This window comes from Biomphalaria glabrata, chromosome 1 (assembly GCF_947242115.1).
Source record: "Biomphalaria glabrata chromosome 1, xgBioGlab47.1, whole genome shotgun sequence".
Lineage (NCBI taxonomy): Eukaryota > Metazoa > Mollusca > Gastropoda > Planorbidae > Biomphalaria > Biomphalaria glabrata.
Genome location: NC_074711.1, coordinates 22939396 through 22961484, shown reverse-complemented (window position 1 = coordinate 22961484; position 22089 = coordinate 22939396). Strand labels below are relative to the sequence as shown.

The 22089-nt window shown below is 35.3% G+C and overlaps 1 protein-coding gene across 1 annotated transcript in view; it reads left to right on the top strand.

The window, feature by feature from the left end:
* The first annotated feature begins 523 nt into the window (after positions 1-523).
* LOC106066601 (protein suppressor 2 of zeste-like) overlaps positions 524-22089 on the top strand; it is a 56225-nt gene continuing 34659 nt past the window's right edge. The window contains exon 1 of the mRNA XM_013225672.2: positions 524-762. The gene's annotated coding sequence lies outside the window, so the exon portion shown is untranslated. The remainder of the gene's footprint in view (positions 763-22089) is intronic.

Genomic DNA, 22089 nt, shown 5'->3' with positions numbered 1-22089 from the left:
TATTGTTGTTCATGGTGGCTTTATAGCTATGCGACTGACCTATATCGTGTTTTTTTTTTTTTAGATTGTCCATTCAGAAGTCTTGGCTCCCGTTCCCACTAGATAAAAAAAAAAAAGTGGCTCATCTCCACTATCCCGCAGTGAATTAAGCCAGCCCTGCTCTTATGTAGGAGACATTGAGACGTCCCTCTCTCTCCCTTCCCACCATTGCCTAGCTCGCTCTATTTCTAGCCTCCTGCCTGATAATCATTTCTAGTTTGTTATTCAATGCCTACGTGTGTTTGTTGCAAGCCGATACGATAGCCTCGCACTCAAAGTTCCTCTCTGTCTCTCCAAACCAACAACCCCTCTCCCTCTCTCCCCTAAAAATTTCCTCTACACTTTCCCCCCCCCCCCCAGCCCTCCATCTCCCTACACGCTATGTTGTTTCTCTAGTAAGGACAGGCGTTGTCGTGACCCAGAGCTGTGAATGGCTGCCTTATATCACGTGACGAGAATGCAGCCAACGAGCGCGCAGTAACGGCAGACGGCGTATGTCGGTCGCGTTTATTGTTATGTGTCTGTGGTTTCCTTCACTGTGGCCTAGTTTTTTTTTTTCCGCTGGAGGCCTTGAGGCTTCAGAGAGTGAGAGAGAGAGAGGAGGAAAAAACTTTTTTTATGTATTTCGTTAGTTGATTTCCATTCCTTGGATTAGTCTCATCAGACTGGATTTATCTCACACAATATTCTAACAAGCCTTGACTTGGATAACCATTCATAGAGGTACATGCTACATCTATTGTTTCGTACTTTTAACACATTTATTAATTAGATCTAGGTATCTGGATCCAGATTCTATGTATAGTAGAGACTAGTTTTAATAATGTGGTATTCCTGTAATCATACCTGCTCCGTACGATTCCATGCTAACGTAGTAGTCCGAAGGTGTTGTGTTGAACACAGTGCCCCCTTTCACCTGGACGTTTCACAGTAAGCTCGACACATCCCGTTGTATTTCCTACCGCAAGCACCTTCTAGTCACTGCTAGACTACTGAAGGCTGTATCTGTTAGTATCACTTACCTTGCAGAAAAACCGACGCATGTCAAGGTGGGACGCCCACCTCCAGGGGCGTAGTATCACTTACCTTGCAGAAAATGGGCATATTGGTTGCCCATATCGTGTGCTGACATTGACGGCATTATGACTGGCTAATGATGGTCTTAATTACCGTGCTGTTATTTGTTTTTACTAGGATGTTATATATTATTTTAGTCAAGACAGATCTATGGCTGTATATCGTCCATCTTTCTTGAGATTCTTAAATTCCCATGCTTTTGGGTGTATGTGTTTAATTTACAGGTCTACGCTTTTCTTGTGTTTTTGTTTGAAAGATGGTAGATGCAACTAGCAGACAACCTTTTATGTAGAGCGTGTACCTGTTTCAGTGTAGCTTCTAGTTTAGATGTTAAAATAACATCTGCATCTATTCATAGAAATCTAGACATTCTCGACTAAAAAAAGAACAATGAAAAACAAATATACAAAGCAATTAAAACAACAACTAATCATTTCACAAAACAGCAAACAAAATAAAAATAGCACGGATTAAGCAACTTTCTATAAAAATCTTGTTGAGTGTTATCAGATTTTAAAAAGTAATTTGTCAAAAGTGTTCGATCTAGTTCTTCTTCCTGTTGTAGCAACTTCTCAACACACACTTTCCCCTCCCCCGACCTCCTCCCAGTATAAAAAACCAAACACTGTTTCTTGACTCCTTTCAAGACTGAGGCTGAGTATGTAGATAAACTGACACTTTTTTTGGTTGTTGGGAAGGTATTGAGTTCAAGGGAATAAAGACAGGGGAGGATATCTGAGGAAAATGTTAATTGTTGCTTGTGGGTCACATCTTACACATTGGTAAATCTCTCGAGATCTTCATGTAGCCTTCTCATTTCAGAATCCAGTCTCAACATGGAGCCATCAGAATCTAGATTTTGTCCAATCTGCTCAGTTTCTTGGTGATCCTCGAATCAAATATATCTTCTCTCACCTTGTATCATTCTCCTCATGTGCCCTGTCTTAGGTCGCTCTGTTACGCCTATTTCTCACACTCTCATTTGTGGACACGATAAGATCCAAAGTTTACTATAAAAAGGCATTTTACTGAATACACATTGATACCAAGAATCTTTATAAACTTATCTCATCAAAACGTAACGACATACACTTTACAAGTCGGTCTTGTCTATTGCACACAACTAAAGCTAAAATCAATACATGTTATAAATCATTTATACAAATGTATGCTTGTAATAAGATATCAGGGGCTGGCGGGCAGTCGTTTTTATCCGCTTTGAAACATTTTGCCTGCTACTTTGAGCGTGGATATAAAAACACATACACACTTTGGTAGCAAGCTATTATGTCGTTAGGATGAGACTATTGTTTGTATTAGCGCTAGAGAAATATCCCAATGTTATAGACAACTGAAATCGTTTAAACTTATCATTTAAACATGTTTAAACTCTTCCTCTAACTCAAATGTATTCTTTGTATACTGTACAACGGACTCTGGATTCGACAATAAATGTGCAATGGTACATAATGACTTGATAGTTAGTTAAAACATTGTTCTATTTTAAGCGCTGACATAAGAAAAAAAAAATGTCCGTGAAGTTGATATATATGTATATATATGATAAATGTTTATATAACTTAGGTCAGGATGACCAAGTGACCAGAGTGAGGCTTGGTCTCACTTTATTTTAATTATCGATCACATATTGACCACGTGATTAAAAAAATGAAATTGTTGAAATGTCACGATGATCGATTTCTTGTTCGTTAAGTTTCAAACCATAAAATCAATGAGGCTGAAGCTTTTCCAACTTCGTAAAAGAAAATTTGGTATTAAGCAATTCTTCACAGAACATCCTTCTAAATAAAGTTCTCGATTGAGATTGTTCCCAGAAATGTTCCGACTTTGAAATCCTATTTCTCGGACTAGAACTTGAACTAAAGACAGCTGCATTTTATTTTGAACATTCAACTAAATACATCGTCAGTGTTGTCATTCGAAGCTTGTCTAATTCTAACTCGCGAATACTTACTCTCGAAGCTTAAAAAGGAAAACGCGTTCAATCTCAATTTTGTAATTCATACTCTGGTTTAACTACGAATACTAATCGCGCTTGTTATAAAGTTTATATCAACTCACTATGTCTGTCTATCTGTCTGTGTGTCTGGTAAAAGTATGTACACTTTATTTCTCCCACACCCATTCTTAAATCAAGTTGAAACTTCGCACAATTGTTCATTGATTCATGAATCAATAAAAAAAGAATAAACACTTAATCAATAATTACTGCTAACTAATTATTTTGTTTAATACCAACAAGGGATACTAGTCCTTCAGTATTCACAGATATGGCTAAATTTGTTGGGTTTAGTCCCCTTAAATAATTGTTAACGCAATTTCTCCTTCGTCCTATCAAGTTGATACTTTAAACAATTATTTATTGTACCTAACAAATCATGAATCAATAACAAAAAATACACAGTCAATTAATTATTGGTAATTAATTATTTTGTTTCATATCGAATAAGGGAAATAGCTTGTACATTATTGATAGTTCTTCCCCATTAAATTAAAAAAAAAAGGGATTTGTTATATTTTGATTGTTTTTAAATCAGGAAGAAATTGTGTTTCTGTTGTGAACGAGAATGTCTGAATAATGTCTGTATACTACACTTGTACTGTGCAATGTTGGTCTGGTGAATCTATTTTAACATGTTTGAAACCTTGAATGGCTACTCTGAAATCAGAATAACAGGTTCTGAACCTATTCATAATCTATACTTGCATGTTAACGAGCCTTTATGTTGATATTTTGTCAATGAATTTTTTTCTAGGATTGCATGGTTATTTTTTAAAAAAAAGGTGAATATTGAAAAAAATAATTTTCAACAAAAAGAATTCCTGCTGTTCTTGTGACACAAATTTTTGAAGCTTTAACTTTTTTAAAACTGAAATTTTAAGGCGAGTTTGGACATTGAATAGCTATACCTGATTGTCCCAATAATGTTTGGACATTAAATACCAATACCCGATTGTCCAAATAATGTTTGGACTTTGAATAGCAATACTTGATTGTCCCAATATTGTTAAGTACTAATGAAGCATAATAACGTTTTGACCAATGCCTACTCCTTCTTCAAATCTGATTGTGTCCCACTCACTCTTGGTCATTATGTTTCAAATGTAAACATTGAAGATCATTGTGAATTGCAAACATTCCCGCCAAATTTTGGTATTCTTCACAAGTTTGTTACTTGTGGGTTTGGCTTAGTGGGCAATGTTAGGTCCCCATCTTTAGGTCTGGGGAATAGGATCTCTCATAATGATATCTTCAAACTTAGTGACCCAAAGCTTTTACTCATGACATAGTTTGGAACCATTTCTATCAACTTTTTGAAACAGTTTTAAACTTTGTAGACTTCGGACACACAGGGATCACTTGGACAATAAGAGCGGCAAGGTCCGGGGGGTGGGGGAAGGTTTAGAAAGGCTGCGTGTTCAAAATACGAACCAAATCGATTGATTTTGTGTAAATGAAAGCGCATTCTGTGCTTACAAAGGGCGACATGTCAAACTTGCCATTACATTTTGTTGATATGAAACTTTATTTAATAAATACAACTGCGAATAGATCTTCATTTTTTCTGTCTTTTGTTGATAGATCTTTCATTTTTCTTCGTGTTGTTGATAGATCTTTCATTTTCCTGCGTGTTGCTGATAGATCTTTCATTTTCCTGCGTGTTGCTAATAGATCTTTCATTTTTCTGCGTGTTGCTGATAGATCTTTCATTTTCCTGCGTGTTACTGATAGATCTTTCATTTTCCTGCGTGTTACTGATAGATCTTTCATTTTCCTGCGTGTTGCTGATAGAACTTTCATTTTCCTGCGTGTTGCTGATAGATCTTTCATTTTCCTGCGTGCTGCTGATATATCTTTCATTTTCCTGCGTGCTGCTGATAGATCTTTCATTTTCCTGCGTGCTGCTGATAGATCTTTCATTTTTCTGCGTGTTGCTGATAGATCTTTCATTTTCCTGCGTGCTGCTGATAGATCTTTCATTTTTCTGCGTGTTGCTGATAGATCTTTCATTTTCCTGCGTGCTGCTGATAGATCTTTCATTTTTCTGCGTGTTGCTGATAGATCTTTCATTTTCCTGCGTGCTGCTGATAGATCTTTCATTTTCCTGCGTGTTGTTGATAGATCTTTCATTTTCCTGCGTGTTGCTGATAGATCTTTCATTTTCCTGCGTGTTGTTGATAGATCTTTCATTTTCCTGCGTGTTGCTGATAGATCTTACATTTTTCTTCATGTTGTTGATAGAGCTTCCGTTTTCCTGCGTTTCGCTCGTCAAGTTGAAGGTCGTAAAGATAATATGACAATGCTAAGCCTCTTTGTGTTTTGATGTTCTCTGTCATGTTGAGATAATTGTTTTATGTTATCTTTCGGTCAATCATTTCTTTCCATGGTGTAATTGTAAGAGTGTGTTTATCTATTCATATCAATCGGTCCATTCAAGCACTAGGTCAACAAGGACTTGATAGCACGAAGCAACAAGTTGAGATTTTACAAAAGTGACGAAACAATTTTATGAGTTAAACCAATATAATGTGTGTGTGTGTGTGTGTGTGTAGTAAACACTTAAAGCTGAATCTGTGCTAGTGATGGAAACACATACATGCACAAATAAACAAAACTGGAAATGTAACATAGTATTGAGGTCAAAATAACTATTAGCAACATTTAGTGATTTATTGAAAGGTCATTTTAGTCTTTACAGGCCAGTTTTATCTTCTCGCTTTCAATATTTCGAGGCATTCTGAAAGAAAATCCCCTACCACGTGTGTATTTGAAGCGCCTCTCCTGGCCTAACTGAAGTCTTATAATTAATGTAATTGTTTTGAAAAGGCTCAATCTCTTATTCGAATGCTCAAAAAAAAAAAAAAAAAAAAAAAAAATTTTCGCAATTAAAAAAAAGTTCACGAAAATGAAGTTTACAAGATTACTATTCGTTTTAATTTAGGTCTAACTTATAATGCATACTAATTAGCTTTTTCTCTTTAAAAAAACTGCTTGCATAACTGATTTTAAACATTAGATTTTTCGCTTTCAGAAAAAAAAAAGTAGCCGTTGCATCAGAACTTTGAATGGTCTAAAATATCGTGATGTCGGATTTTCAATATCTTTTCTAGTTTACGAGATCTAAACGGGACGGACGGACAGACGGACAGACATTTCGCACAAAACTAATAGCGTCTTTTCGGCCGCTAACAAGCAAAATGTAAAAAAATATTTTTTTATGTTTCTCGATCACTTTGTTCGTCTTTAGTTTCTTTAGTTTATACCAATGGTGTGCACACTGGTTGGTCTCATTGCCCGAGTTAATGAAGTCTTTTCTTCCATCCATTATTATTATTACTTACAAATTATTACCTGCTCACTAAAATACTGTACACTAATATGTTTACATTAAAAACAAAACAAACAAAAAACCTGCTAGTTAAAAACAAACTTTATAAAAGTTTCTCTATGACCAATTATTTTTTTCTACTGAGATATAAATTGTTTTTCTACGACTGTCCTTGAGAAAAAACAACAACTAATCAAAGTGATTCATACGAAGCCTGTTGATACACTGTCTACGCACTCACCTTGATGTGAAGTTCAACTTAGAGGATCAGGGATACAGGATTAGGGGATGGGAATTCTGTTGGTTGTGAGATGACCTTGATCTCATTTTATTTTCAAGGTAATAGAGTCTTAAGGAACTAGGACCTGGGCACACGACTTTGTTTTCTTCTTCTCCATGTTCTTTCTTCTTTTTTTTTTTACCACGTACTTCTGTGTTAGGCACAAACTGAACGGGATTGTCCTTACTGCAGTCTTTACATACAGCAGTCTTTACACACAGTACCCTTAACATACGGCAGTCTTTACACACAATACCCTTTACGTACAGCAGTCTTTACACACAGTACCCTTAACATACGGCAGTCTTTACACACAATACCCTTTACGTACAGCAGTCTTTACACACAGTACCCTTTACGTACAGCAGTCTTTACGTACAGCAGTCTTTACATACAGCAGTCTTTACAAGCAGTTTTTACATACAGCAGTCTTTACATACAGCAGTCTTTACACACAGCAGTCTTTACACACAGCAGTCTTTACATACAGCAGTCTTTACGTACAGCAGTCTTTACACACAGTACCCTTTACGTACAGCAGTCTTTACATACAGCAGACTTAACATACAGCTGTCTTTACATACATCAGTCTTTACAAGCAGTTTTTACATACAGCCGTCCTTACATACAGCTGTCTTTACGTATAGCTGTATTTACATACAGCAGTCTTTACAAGCAGTTTTTACATACAGCAGTCTTTACATACAGCAGTCTTTACATACAGCTGTCTTTACATACAGCAGTCTTTACAAGCAGTTTTTACATACAGCAGTCTTTACATACAGCAGTCTTTACATACAGCTGTCTTTACGTATAGCTGTCTTTACATACAGCAGTCTTTACGTACAGCAGTCTTTACGTACAGCAGTCTTTACATACAGCTGTCTTTACGTACAGCAGTCTTTACAAGCAGTTTTTACATACAGCAGTCTTTACATACAGCTGTCTTTACGTATAGCAGTCTTTACATACATCAGTCTTTACATACAGCTGTCTTTACGTACAGCAGTCTTTACATACAGCAGTCTTTACATACAGCAGTCTTTACATACAGCAGTCTTTACAAGCAGTTTTTACATACAGCAGTCTTTACATACAGCAGTCTTTACATACAGCTGTCTTTACGTATAGCAGTCTTTACATACAGCAGTCTTTACATACAGCTGTCTTTACGTATAGCAGTCTTTACGTACAGCAGTCTTTACGTACAGCAGTCTTTACGTACAGCAGTCTTTACAAGCAGTTTTTACATACAGCAGTCTTTACATACAGCAGTCTTTACATACAGCTGTCTTTACGTATAGCAGTCTTTACATACAGCAATCTTTACATACAGCAGTCTTTACATACAACAGTCTTTACAAGCAGTTTTTACATACAGCAGTCTTTACATACAGCAGTCTTTACATACAGCTGTCTTTACGTATAGCAGTCTTTACATACAGCAGTCTTTACATACAGCTGTCTTTACGTATAGCAGTCTTTTCATACAGCTGTCTTTACGTACAGCAGTCTTTACATACAGCTGTCTTTACATACAGCAGTCTTTACAAGCAGTTTTTACATACAGCAGTCTTTACATACAGCAGTCTTTACGTACAGCAGTCTTTACGTACAGCAGTCTTTACATACAGCAGTCTTTACATACAGCAGTCTTTACGTACAGCAGTCTTTACATACAGCAGTCTTTACATACAGCAGTCTTTACGTACAGCAGTCTTTACATACAGCAGTCTTTACGTACAGCAGTCTTTACATACAGCAGTCTTTACAAGCAGTTTTTACATACAGCAGTCTTTACATACAGCAGTCTTTACATACAGCTGTCTTTACGTATAGCAGTCTTTACATACAGCAGTGTTTACATACAGCTGTCTTTACGTATAGCAGTCTTTACATACAGCTGTCTTTACGTACAGCAGTCTTTACGTATAGCAGTCTTTACGTACAGCAGTCTTTACATACAGCAGTCTCTACATACAGCAGTCTTTACATACAGCTGTCTTTACGTACAGCAGTCTTTACGTACAGCAGTCTTTACATACAGCAGTCTTTACGTACAGCAGTCTTTACATACAGCAGTCTTTACGTATAGCTGTATTTACATACAGCAGTCTTTACATACAGCAGTCTTTACACACAGCAGTCTTTACTTACAGCAGTCTTTACATACAGCAGTCTTTACGTACAGCAGTCTTTACATACAGCAACCTTTACATACAGCAACCTTTACATATAACAACCTTTACATATAGCAGCTGTTACATGCAGCCTTTACATAAGCAGCCTTTACATATAGCAGCCATTATATGCCGCCTTTATATAGAGCTGTCATTACATACAGCAGCCTTTACATACAACATTCATTACATGAAGCGGCTTTTACCTACAGCAGCCTTAACATGACAGCTACATGTATTTTTTAGGCCTGCAAAACTCAGGCTTCTTTAAACACAAAGAAAGAAAGAGAGAGAGAGAGAGAGAGAGAGAGAGAGCGAGTGTAGTTTTCCCTTTGCACCCTTCTCCCCCATCTGGCTTTGATTGTGTACTGTTCTCTTTAATTGCTTACATTAATTGCTGCGCTCTGTTAAGGCTGGGGACATTGTGTCACCTAATGTTCTGCCTATGACGCCATTAACAAATTAAAGAAACATTTTGTCTTATTGGAAAGTTCAGAAATAGTGACCTGTTCAAAACAGTGACGTTCACACTTCGGATTAGAGGTGTCCGATGGGAGGGGGGATGACGTCTGCTTCCAACCTTTGATGTGGAACAAAAGTCTCTTTTCGGCTGTTCTTTTTTTTTTGTTGTTGTTGTTTTTTATTGTTGTTTTTATACAAAGTTGCGTTGCACCAGACGTAGACTGCAAGAAACAAACAGGGACCTGGGGGTCTAAACAAACAGTACCTGGGGGTCTAAACCAAACCTGCTGATGACGAAGTGAATATCTAGTGAGGCTCTGATCAAAGGGTAACTATTGTCTTTGTGTCATAAGTATTTGGTGCGTTTGTATCTCTAGCTAGTAAAGAGTTCCCACACGTCATTCTCACATTTATTTCTCCATCATGTCTCTGTGACCCATTTAAAAAAAAACAAGAGGCTAAGATCTGTCAACACCGAATAATTCTTGACATTAACAACAAAACATTAGATTTAAGATTGGGCTGTTAGTTATTAGATTTAGTTGTTTAATTAAGTTATTAGATTTAGATTCAATTCCTTAAAGTGTCATTATCTCATAACTTACAGACGCTCCTTCATACTCTAAATACGCCCTACACGTATCCATTTGTTTATAAAGTCGTGAGAGCTACCAACAGACACAACTTTTAAGTCATTTGGAAAAAAATCGTATTCGTCTGGCAACACTTTATTTGTATTTCCAAAGATTACACAAGAAGTTTCTGGCGTTCCCAATATGCACTCTTCTTTAAAGACATCATGTTGTAAGAGAAGCGTGTTGAACAGACCCACTAGCGGATCCAGAACATTGGAGTGGGGGGGGGCGATTTTTTTCCAAACCCTAACCCTAACGCCCAGTAAACCCTAACCCTACGCATAAACGTGCATACAGCGCGCGCGCGCGCACACACACACACACACGCACACACATATATATGTGTATACTATATATATATATATATATATATATATATATATATATATAAATATGAGAATAAAAAAAACAGCCTTTCTCAACCTTCGGCGAAAACCAAAACAACTGGCGCAGCGCTATAAGGTTCTCTGGTGCAGTTCGGGGCGAAGCCCCGACGCCATAAGCGTTTTCTTGCTTTTTTCACTGCAGAAACGCATTCTCCTGACAAGTACAGCTCATTATTCATCAATGGAGTTCGGGGCGAAGCCCCGACGCCATAAGCGTTTTCTTGCTTTTTTGACTGCAGATACGCATTCTCCTGACAAGTACAGCTCATTATTCATCAATGGAGTTCGGGGCTTCGCCCCGACGCCAAAAGCGTTTTCTTGCATTCTTCATTGCAGAAACGCATTCTCCTGACATCTACAACTCATTACCCATAAATGAAGTTCGGGGCGAAGCCCCGACGCCAAAAGCGTTTTCTTGCATTCTTCTCTGCAGAAACGCATTCTCCTGACATCTACAACTCATTACTCATAAATGGAGTTCGGGGCGAAGCCCCGACGCCAAAAGCGTTTTCTTGCATTCTTCACTGCAGAAACGCATTCTCCTGACCTGAAGCTCATTATTCATACTATTAAAAAACGACCTTTCGAATAATGTTGTACTTGAAAAATATTCTAATTTGAATTTATAGACCCATAATACATTGCAAATAAAACCGATTTGTTCCTTGAAAAGATAGGATACCCCACGTATTTAGATTTTTGGTTTGAGGATCGCCGCCGAAAAAAAACTCATTCGATAAATAGTTATAGACCCAAATTTATTTAGCTAGAAAAATATCAGATTGAGTAAAGGTTGGGAAAAGGCGACTATGAAAACGTTATTTGAGTTTAGAACTCATCTCCAACATGACTCTTATACTGAAAAATTTCGTTTGAATTCTAATTTTTCCAATGCAAAGTCTTTCTTAAAATACTTATGATAACTTCATGTGAAATTACAAAAACTCTGTCTGGAAATGGGAATGGCGGTAGAGTGAAAACGATTAATCCTCGCTCCTTTACTAATTTCTGCTAAAGATTGCATTTGGCATTAAAGAATAGGTATAGGCGACTCGATATAAGAATTTAATTTATAGTATATATAAATTATATTACTGACAGATTTTTTAAATTTTGTAATTTCTTAACTATAATACAAAAAGAAAAAGTATTGATTTGTCCGATGGGGGAAATGCGATTGCATGTATCGCCCCTCCCACCTGGTACAACCCTTTTTCATTTAAATTTTCTAATGATACAATTTGAGATTACAGTGTGGTACGACATATTTACAATGGGTCACATATCAATACGTAGTTTATATTATATAGATATTCAACTAATTTTATTCACAAACTATGATTCTCCACAAAAATAGGACCGCCCCCCCCCCAGCAATCAGAGGGCTAGAGTGGGGAGGGCAGTACATGCAATTGCCCCCCCTCACCCCACCGAATCGGCCAAAATACCAGAAAGGGAGCGACATAATATTAAAATTTATATATTAATTCAACTAATTTTGTTCACAAACTATGATTTCTCAATAAAAACGGACCGCCCCCCCCCCCACTCAAAGGGTTTAGGTGGGAAGGGCAGAAGAGGTATTCGTCCCCTCCCACCACCAATCGGCAAACAAGGAACGACATAATATAAAGATCGTTTAAAATATCAATAACAAGTTACAAGGATATAGATATTTAATTGATTTTGTTAGCAGGCTGTGATTTCTACCAATAAATTGGACCGCCCCCCCCACTCGAAAGTTAAGGGGGGGCGGGATTGATACCATCGCCCCCTCCCAACCCCACAAAATAGGCCAACATACTAGAGGGGGGGGCGAAATAATCTAAAAATAGGTTGAAATATAAATAATTAGTATATATTTTTAACATAAGTAATAAATTCGTATACAAATTGTGTGAATCCTATACTAAAGTTCGTCCGCCCCCCCCCCCGAAGGGGGGGGGTCGGCCGAGTGGGGGGGGGGGCGATCGCCCCTACCGCCCCCCCCCCTGGATCCGCCAGTGAACAGACCACAACCTCGTGATACTTTTCAACTTTTGATATAGGAAGTACGGAAACCTTCACTTTCTGTTACACCACGGGTTTCCAGCCATGTCTTAATGAAATACAAAGTCCGAAAGCTTGAACGTAGTTTATTACTTCTATATCAAAGTGCAGAGTGCGTCACCTTCGTCTCATCAATTTCCATACGTGAAGCTTTTAAGCTAAGAAATGTGTATTCTGTATTTTGATTTTGAACTAAAGTAGTTTCATTAATAAAACATTTGACAAAAAGAATTGTTTTTAGTAGTTGAAATAACACAGACTTGTGAGAACGTTCATGTTCTGTGTGGGTTCAAGTCAACACAAGACCTAGAGCTAATGACACGAGTTGGCCACAATGAATATTTGGAAAACTTTCAATTCACTTTTATAAACATAATTAATTTTTTGTATGTTATCCATCCGCCAGGTTTATGTTTTTATTTTCATGGCATGTTTGATTTACAGATAGGAATTTAAATCTTTTACCGATAGGAATTTAAATCTTTTACCGATAGGAATTTAAATCTTTTACAGATAGGAATTTAAATCTTTTACAGATAGGAATTTAAATCTTTTACAGATAGGAATTTAAATCTTTTACAGATAGGAATTTAAATCTTTTACAGATAGGAATTTAAATCTTTTACAGATAGGAATTTAAATCTTTTACAGATAGGAATTTAAATCTTTTACAGATAGGAATTTAAATCTTTTACAGATAGGAATTTCATTTTTAACAGATAGGAATTTAAATCTTTTACAGATAGGAATTTAAATCTTTTACAGATAGGAATTTAAATCTTTTACAGATAGGAATTTAAATCTTTTACAGATAGGAATTTAAATCTTTTACAGATAGGAATTTAAATCTCTTACAGATAGGAATTTAAATCTTTTACAGATAGGAATTTAAATCTTTTACAGATAGGAATTTAAATCTTTTACAGATAGGAATTTATATCTTTTACAGATAGGAATTTAAATCTTTTACAGATAGGAATTTAAATCTTTTACAGATAGGAATTTAAATCTTCTACAGATAGGAATTTAAATCTTTTACATATAGGAATTTAAATCTTTTACAGATAGGAATTTCATTTTTAACAGATAGGAATTTAAATCTTTTACAGATAGGAATTTAAATCTTTTACAGATAGGAATTTAAATCTTTTACAGATAGGAATTTAAATCTTTTACAGATAGGAATTTAAATCTTTTACAGATAGGAATTTAAATCTTTTACAGATAGGAATTTAAATCTTTTACAGATAGGAATTTAAATCTTTTACAGATAGGAATTTAAATCTCTTACAGATAGGAATTTAAATCTTTTACAGATAGGAATTTAAATCTTTTACAGATAGGAATTTAAATCTTTTACAGATAGGAATTTATATCTTTTACAGATAGGAATTTAAATCTTTTACAGATAGGAATTTAAATCTTTTACAGATAGGAATTTAAATCTTCTACAGATAGGAATTTAAATCTTTTACATATAGGAATTTAAATCTTTTACAGATAGGAATTTCATTTTTAACAGATAGGAATTTAAATCTTTTACAGATAGGAATTTAAATCTTTTACAGATAGGAATTTAAATCTTTTACAGATAGGAATTTAAATCTTTTACAGATAGGAATTTAAATCTTTTACAGATAGGAATTTAAATCTTTTACAGATAGGAATTTAAATCTTTTACAGATAGGAATTTAAATCTTTTACAGATAGGAATTTAAATCTTTTACAGATAGGAATTTAAATCTTTTACAGATAGGAATTTCATTTTTAACAGATAGGAATTTAAATCTTTTACAGATAGGAATTTAAATCTATTACAAATAGGAATTTAAATCTATTACAGATATCTATCTAAAGATAAATTACTCCACTTTCTTTGAATATTATGTTGTACTAAAGTTTGAATGGTATGATGTACTGATGTTTGAATGATATGGTGTACTGATGTTTGAATGGTATGATGTACTGATGTTTGAATGGTATGATGTACTGATGTTTGAATGGTATGATGTACTGATGTTTGAATGGTATGATGTACTGATGTTTGAATGGTAGCGTGTACTGATGTTTGTATGGTATGATGTACTAATGTTTGTATGGTATGATGTACTAAAGTTTAAATAGTATGGTGTTCTAATGTAATGTCAGTGTACAAAACGTAACTGTTTGTTTCTGTTTGTGGTGACAGTTTGTCTGGCTTCCGATAGTGCCAGACAAGACCAGACACTACGCGGTGTTTCTAGGAGTAACAGACCATCCCTTGATTGGCTCCTCTGTGAGACAGCGACACCTGTTGAGTCATGAGGCACTCACGTCTGCATCGTGTTAGTTCTTGGCTGTATCCCAGGTCGTCCTGAACGCACAGAACTAGCACGTTAGCGGAGACTTCGGAATGTCTCAATGATGTCTCTCGTCTGTGTTTGAGTGTCATTTATTATTATTGAAGACCTGGATGTTTGTTTAAACTCAAAGCTGATCGATAAGATGGCGCATTGGTGTCTGTCAAGTTCACTTTGTGAATGTTTTTTGAAATAGTGAAAATTAATTAAGACCATATGTTTACACAAAATAATGAATCGATTTTTTAAATATCAATTTTTGTATCCAGTTTATTTTGAGTGACATCAATATCTTATACACAATACAAAGAACAAGGTTTGAGGTTTTGAGGTTTTGAGGTTTTGAGGTTTTGAGGTTTTGAGGTTTTGAGGTTTTGAGGTTTGAGGTTTTGAGGTTTAGGCACATCGGCACCATTTAGGCCATGTCGTGCCCGTACAAAGAACAACAAAACAAACAGTTTTTTTAGCACAATATAGTCGAGGGTGAAATCATTGGAGTTTTGAAATCTAAACGTGACAGACGCACAGATAATATAAACCAGGGCCGGTCTTAGGGCACTGCAACATATGCGGCCACAGTGGGCCCCGCACTTTCACAGGCCCCGCGCTAACTCTAGTTGTGAATTACTAAATTACTAAATTTTAACTTATAACAGGGTTTCTGCGGTCTCCTGATTTTCCAGGAGCTCCTGGAGATCTCCTGAAATTGCAAAGTATACAAAAAAGTCCTGAAAATCTCCTGAAATTATTAAAGTATCCTGAAAACTCAATACATATTCTGAAAAATAAACAAAGTTGTAATTTTGGTGTGTCATTCAATATGGAAAACACCAATCCTACTCGCGATTAAAAAGAAAAAAACGGCCTTGTCAGCTTTCATTTAATGAAAATACTAGGACAAATTTGAACCAAAACAGTAAGTTCCAATAATTAATTTACTGTAATAGTCACTGGCATACAAATGTAGATCTAAACCTATCTCGATCTCTTAAAAAAATCAAAAGCGATAGCTTGATAGTCTATAGTAAATCTAAAAGGCAGATCAAAATGTTTATTGGCTTTATGTTGGAAATCTACCTTCTATTGTAGATGGCTCGAAAAGTTAATTTGATCTTAATTTTGCACTTAGTAAAGTTCGAATAAAATGCAAAGACGAATTTATTTTCTAACAAAAAATCTAAATGTTCACGTATCATCCTTTTCCTTATCCAGACTAGGCCTCGCGCAATCCATTTCGCATAGGGCCCCGCAATCTGTAGGACCGGTCCTGATATAAACACACACACACACACACACAAACTATTAACTTTTGAAATGTTTGAAGGTCTGTGCACAACTTTAAATAAAAAAAAAGGTTCCATGTTATTAGAGTTTGAGTCCAACACTGAAATACTTGTAGAACATTTGATGTCTATTTGTGTGTTGTGTTGGTCAAGATTGTGTTCGAAGTAGCCCACTTAGTTCAAGGTTACATTGTATTTGTTTCCGAGGAATCTCTTTTATTTTACATTTCAAAGACATTGAAGTAAATCGAATTTGGTTTTTCGGTATCTGAATTTCAAAGATTTTATTTCTAGATGTCTAAAAAAATGTTAAAAGTTAACCCGTTATTTTACGAAGTTTAAAATAAATCAAATTAAAACTATATGAGTTTTTTTTTTTTAATAAATCAATCATTTTATTCTTTTTTGTTTTCATTCAGTGTCAATGTTTGATTTTTGTACCATTAGTTGTAAACCTCAAAGCTCTAGAATTAACTCATAACTACAAAACTTACTCTTAACTCCTTAACTGACTCCTAGCTCTAGAACTTACTGTTAACTCCATAAGTTTGTAATTTTGTCAATGTGTATTATAACTCTCATAATATTGTAAGTTTGTCATATTGATTCATTTTCTATAATCAACATTGATTTGTGTCCATTGCTTGTGACATGCGTACAAAACAATTACTAATACTAATCGACACAAGAACTTCAAGCAAAGTGTAGGGCATTCTTTTATTTATCACACTCCTTTTTATTCTCTCTCTCTCCCTCTCTCTGTCTCTCTCTCTTTCTCTTTGAGACCTTTTTTGTGAAGACGTTCATTATATTATTTTTATTAAAATACTTTCAGTTATTAAAAGTAGCCATTCTTACATATACATGTAAAAGATAAAGTGGCTATACTAAATTATTGTAATCGCTGTAAAAAAAAAATTGGCTATACTAATTTATTGCGATCGCTTTATGTAACGGTACTGCATAATTCATAACCCACATATAGATAAAACACAGAAAGTCAAAATAATGTACATTTTAAATACCAAACATGAACACAGACACACACACACACGTTTTGTTCTAAGTCATGACCTATTTAGTCTGAGTGTGCTGGCTGTGTGCTATTGAATATTGACGTGTGAAGTGAGATATACGCAAGGGCCCGGCACGGTCTTGGCTCGCTCTGACTAAATAAGATTCCCACCAGGGCCAAAGTCCTGGAGAACTGCTCAACATTATACAGACAATCGATAGCGCTGCCAGACGTGACCTAGTTTAAAACAAGAGGCTCCAAGGCGTGTGTAGGGAGGAGGACAGTGGTCAGGAAATAGGTCATGAACTCTATACATTTATTAAATATTTACTGACTTTAATTGTAGAAATACATTAGCAAGGTTTTGATTTTAGTGGGAGGACAATAATTTATAATTTGAAGTGGTTTGTAGTTTAAGGCACTGTAGAATGCCTTCTTTTGGCTAGTTTGATTATGAATCTTCACAATATTAAGAATATCCTCCATTTTATTAAACATAACCATTTATGGTAATAACGATCTATATAAAAAAAAATCTTCCAACGATATTGTGTACGGACAACAAGCCACAGTTTGACCGCTTTCAACGAACACTCATTTAGTGATGTTCAAGTCTGGACATTTTTTAAGATTGGAAATTATTTCTTTTTAATTATTATGTGGTCCACAGACGATAGTTAATTTGACAAGCCAACGCATCGTAATCTAAATACTGTATAAACATAACATATTTTTTTAATGGTCAGTGAGGATAATATACAGATGTTCAAGTTTGAAACGAACTATTCAAGAACTACATCGATATTGTGTACATGTTTTGTCGTGAACATCACAGATTCAACTTCAGAACGAGATTGTTACAGATAATGTTGAAATTATTTGTACATAATATAAGTAGATCGAGGTCTATAGGTAAAGGTCATTTTTAAAGGTCACTTGTTAAATAAAATTAAAAGATAAAAAAAATGTCAAAGTTAATTGTTGATAATGTACTTTGTATTCTACTCGGAACATGTAGCCTTGACATGTAGCATTGACATGCTATAGGCTTACATGTAAGGACTAACTAGCAATCGCGAGTGATCGGCTTGCATTTAATGACAAAACAGCATTGACGGACGATGGACTTACACTAAAAGGCACTGGAATGCAATACGGCAATCGATTTTGTGTGTGACATAATGCAGTCAATGCTCAGGTCTGGTGCACAAGTGTCAGGCATGTGTTCTGTGCATATTAAGCTGAAAAAAAAAAACAGCAGAAAATGTGTGCCTCTGTATCGACACAACTTAAACGCCGGTAACACATTGAAATTTATGGGAAATCAATTCTCGGTGTAAACCCAGCGCGTATTATCGATAAAAGGTTCTTTTATCAAGTCGTTGCGCTGAGCGCTATTTATTGTCCACCAGGTGAATAGAAAAAAAAAACTCAACGCATCAAATGCTAAAATGTGAGATAAATATTAAATTATTAAAACATGTGTCCATCTTTCCTTCTGACTAGATAACATTTATGAATTTTAGTGTGGTCGTTGGGTGATCTTTGTTAGAAGAAGACAAAACAAAAGCCATTGGTTATTTCAATCACAGTGGTGTTTTTTTTTTTTAAAACAAATCTGATTCTTTTCAACGACTATCATTAGGCATTACCGACATGTTGGTGTAGACACAAAGTGACGAAGTAAACTGGTCATAAACATCCAGTGTGAGTGTTTACTTCTATGTACCGGGACGTGTTGAATGTGACTTGACGTCTGCCCGCTATGTAACGGTATGCTGTTAAGTGGTTTGGCCTATCAAAAACTGTGATCAATACATGTATGTCGCCCTGACCCGAAGAAATTGGTCTAGCCAGCGGGCTACTTTTGGATACATCGTAGGCCAGTGTGGTAGTCAGATGTACATCGTAGGCCAGTGTGGTAGCCAGATGTACATCGTAGGCCAGTGTGCTAGTCAGATGGTAAACATTCCTCTAATAACCGTTCCTTGTATGTATTACTTATTACTAATAAAAGAAACGAATAGTATTTTGTTTGGTAGTGTTCAGTTTAATTCCAGATTAGGAACGTACTAGTCAATTGCTTAGACCCAGTCGAAATTGAATTGAAAAAAATGTACACTTGTTCTTATTGTTCTTATTGTTTGACCTCAATGAAATGGTTTGTCTTTCCATTGTTTTGTATCAATAGAAAAGCTGTTTGTCTCTATAGAAGACACAAATACGCTCTCCATCACGTGACTATACTTTGGCTTGGACAGTAACGTAAACTTAAATTCAGTTTTTTCTAATATTTATTTTTGTGAACTTATATATATATATATATATTAAATTCTGGATTGATCTCGACGTTCTTAGAGTTAATATTGACCAAACGAACTCAATATTTCGACAAACTCTGGACGCATTTGAACTTTGAAATATCGAGATCTATTCAAGACGTTATTAGACTCTTTCAGTACTTATTAAATGCTTTAGAATGTCGCTTGATTATTTTTTTCCTGACATATTCATGTAATATTGACTTATTTTAAAATAATTAAAAAAAAAAAAGAAACACTAGAATATTCACTTAAAGGAAGGCGCTGTCTAATGCGGTGAATAGTTAAAAGCAGTGATGCCCAGCCTAATTCGACCTGCGGGCCATTTTAATTTCCAACTCTCGTGTTGCGGGCCACATGACCGAAAAGATACAAAAAAGTAATGAAATGGAACTACAACTATTTGATTAGAAACACGTGGATCTATCACTGACATGAATTAGTGAGATGCTTGAAGTTTATCTTCTTTTATACCCTTCGGAAAAATGGCTTCATTTCTCTACTTAAAATGTGAGCTACATTATATCTAGCTTAACCGTCTCTTTTTGGCAACTATATTCAATCCTATAATCTCTAGGCGTGGTTTAACAATATTTTATTCGCGACTCAATTCAAGAATGCTGCCATATTTGTTTGTTGTTTTTTTTTTAAACAGCCACAACTTTTCTTTACAAATCAAATACATTGGCTTATTATCATGCTCCACAACAAAGTAAAGATCTGTTCACTTTTCCTGTTAGATTATACATTTAGTCTCATTTCATAAACACAATGTTAAAGGTCATGGTACCGATCTATCAGAGAAAAAGTTAGGGCGCAAACGTATGTAAAAATAACTTTATCAACCCTTTGGAGAGGGGATTTTCTACACTTTGTGCCGTCGTTTCGGCGGGCCGGATGGAACCACTTCGCGGGCCGGATCTGGCCCGCGGGCCGTATTTTGGGCATCACTGGTTAAAAGGATTAGTGTTTTTTGTGTTTAAATACTCTTATTGTCCTGCACAGATTGCTCCTATCCACTTTACTTGCTCCACTTGGCGAGTGTAAACATTGCTCTTTAGGTAGGCTTTTGTTGGGTCAAATGAAAGGGGAAATAACAATAACAGGTTAAAGATAAGATAAGAACATTTTGTAGTTGTCCAAAGCAATCGAACCTCAGTTTGACTATAATTGACCACCTCAGCGTAACTACTTACTTAACTGCTTAACTATTCTCTTAGGATGTGGATCGCTCGTATAATGTCTCCTATGATGTCCTCTAACAATATAGAATGAACTTTGAACCTCAACTTTAGGTTCCTCTTCTTTGTATTGATGTATGTCGTCATTCAACACGTCAGAATGGCAAATAGGGAAAAACGAAATTATTTGTTACAGCTTTTGTTGTTGTTGTTGCTATTAATTTTCAATCCCAGTTTTATTGTGATTTTTTGTTTTGATTGGTATGCTGTACCTCTTTTCTAGAATATATCAGGGTAAGCTTATTGTGCATTCAGTTTCCAATGGGGAGGAGATGTTGTATTCAATGAACAGGAAAGAATATGAAACTAAAATATAATACAAACTTGATTTTATAGGAATTTATTTATATATATCTTTTCTAGTTTTTGAGATCTAAACGGTATGCATGGACGGACGGACGTATAAACAGAAATAGACAGACCACACAAAACTAATAACTATATATATATATATATATATATATATATATATATATATATATATATATAGAGAGAGAGAGAGAGAGAGAGAGAGAGAGAGAGAGTAGGCTATACATTCAATATAGTCATCTAAACCTTAGAATAATATTTTCTCTTTTTAATTTGTCTTTAGTGGTCCGCGAAAGGGGAACAGCCGCTATTAGTTTTGTGTGGTCTGTCTATTTCTGTTTATACGTCCGTCCGTCTGTCCGTCCATGCTTTCCGTTGAGATCTCAAAAACTAGAAAAGATATTGAAAAGCCGATATCAAGATAATTTAGATATTTCAAGAGTTCTGATACAATGGCTACTTTTTTTTTTTCTGAAAGCGAAAAGTTAAATTTTTTAAATTAACTATGCAGGCATTTTATTTTCATAAAAATGCACCATTTCCACAACTATTTAATGTTAATAGCAAACAACGCAAGACTTTACTAATATGTACATTACAGTACAGTATATCTTTAACACATTAAAAAATGTTATAAGAAATGTATTACTAAATTAAGTATTTTCTGTAATTCAAACTTAGGACATTTTAAATAAATTATTGACTTTTGTTTTAAAGGAGAAAGAATGCATTAGTATGTATACAAGTCGAATATAATTTATAACAACAATTAATAAGCAATATGTCCTGTTATAAAAGTAAGGTGCCTCAGCCACATATACTTATACATATAACCAATGGAAAAATACTTCTTCCTTGAGACCTTCAATTAGAGATTGGCCCTTTAAAAACCATTAAATCGTTTAGATAGCCATTCAGTAAGATCAGTAAGTCAGGTGCACATTGAACCTCATCTTCACAACTATCAGTTCAATGAATACATATGCATATTAACAATATCATAATAAACAACATTAATAAATGTGTGTATCCTGTGTTATCCTGTCGTCAGACGGACTACCAATACACGGTATCGGCAACACTTTCGAAACTTGCACGGCTCTTCTTTTGGTATTGTCGGAG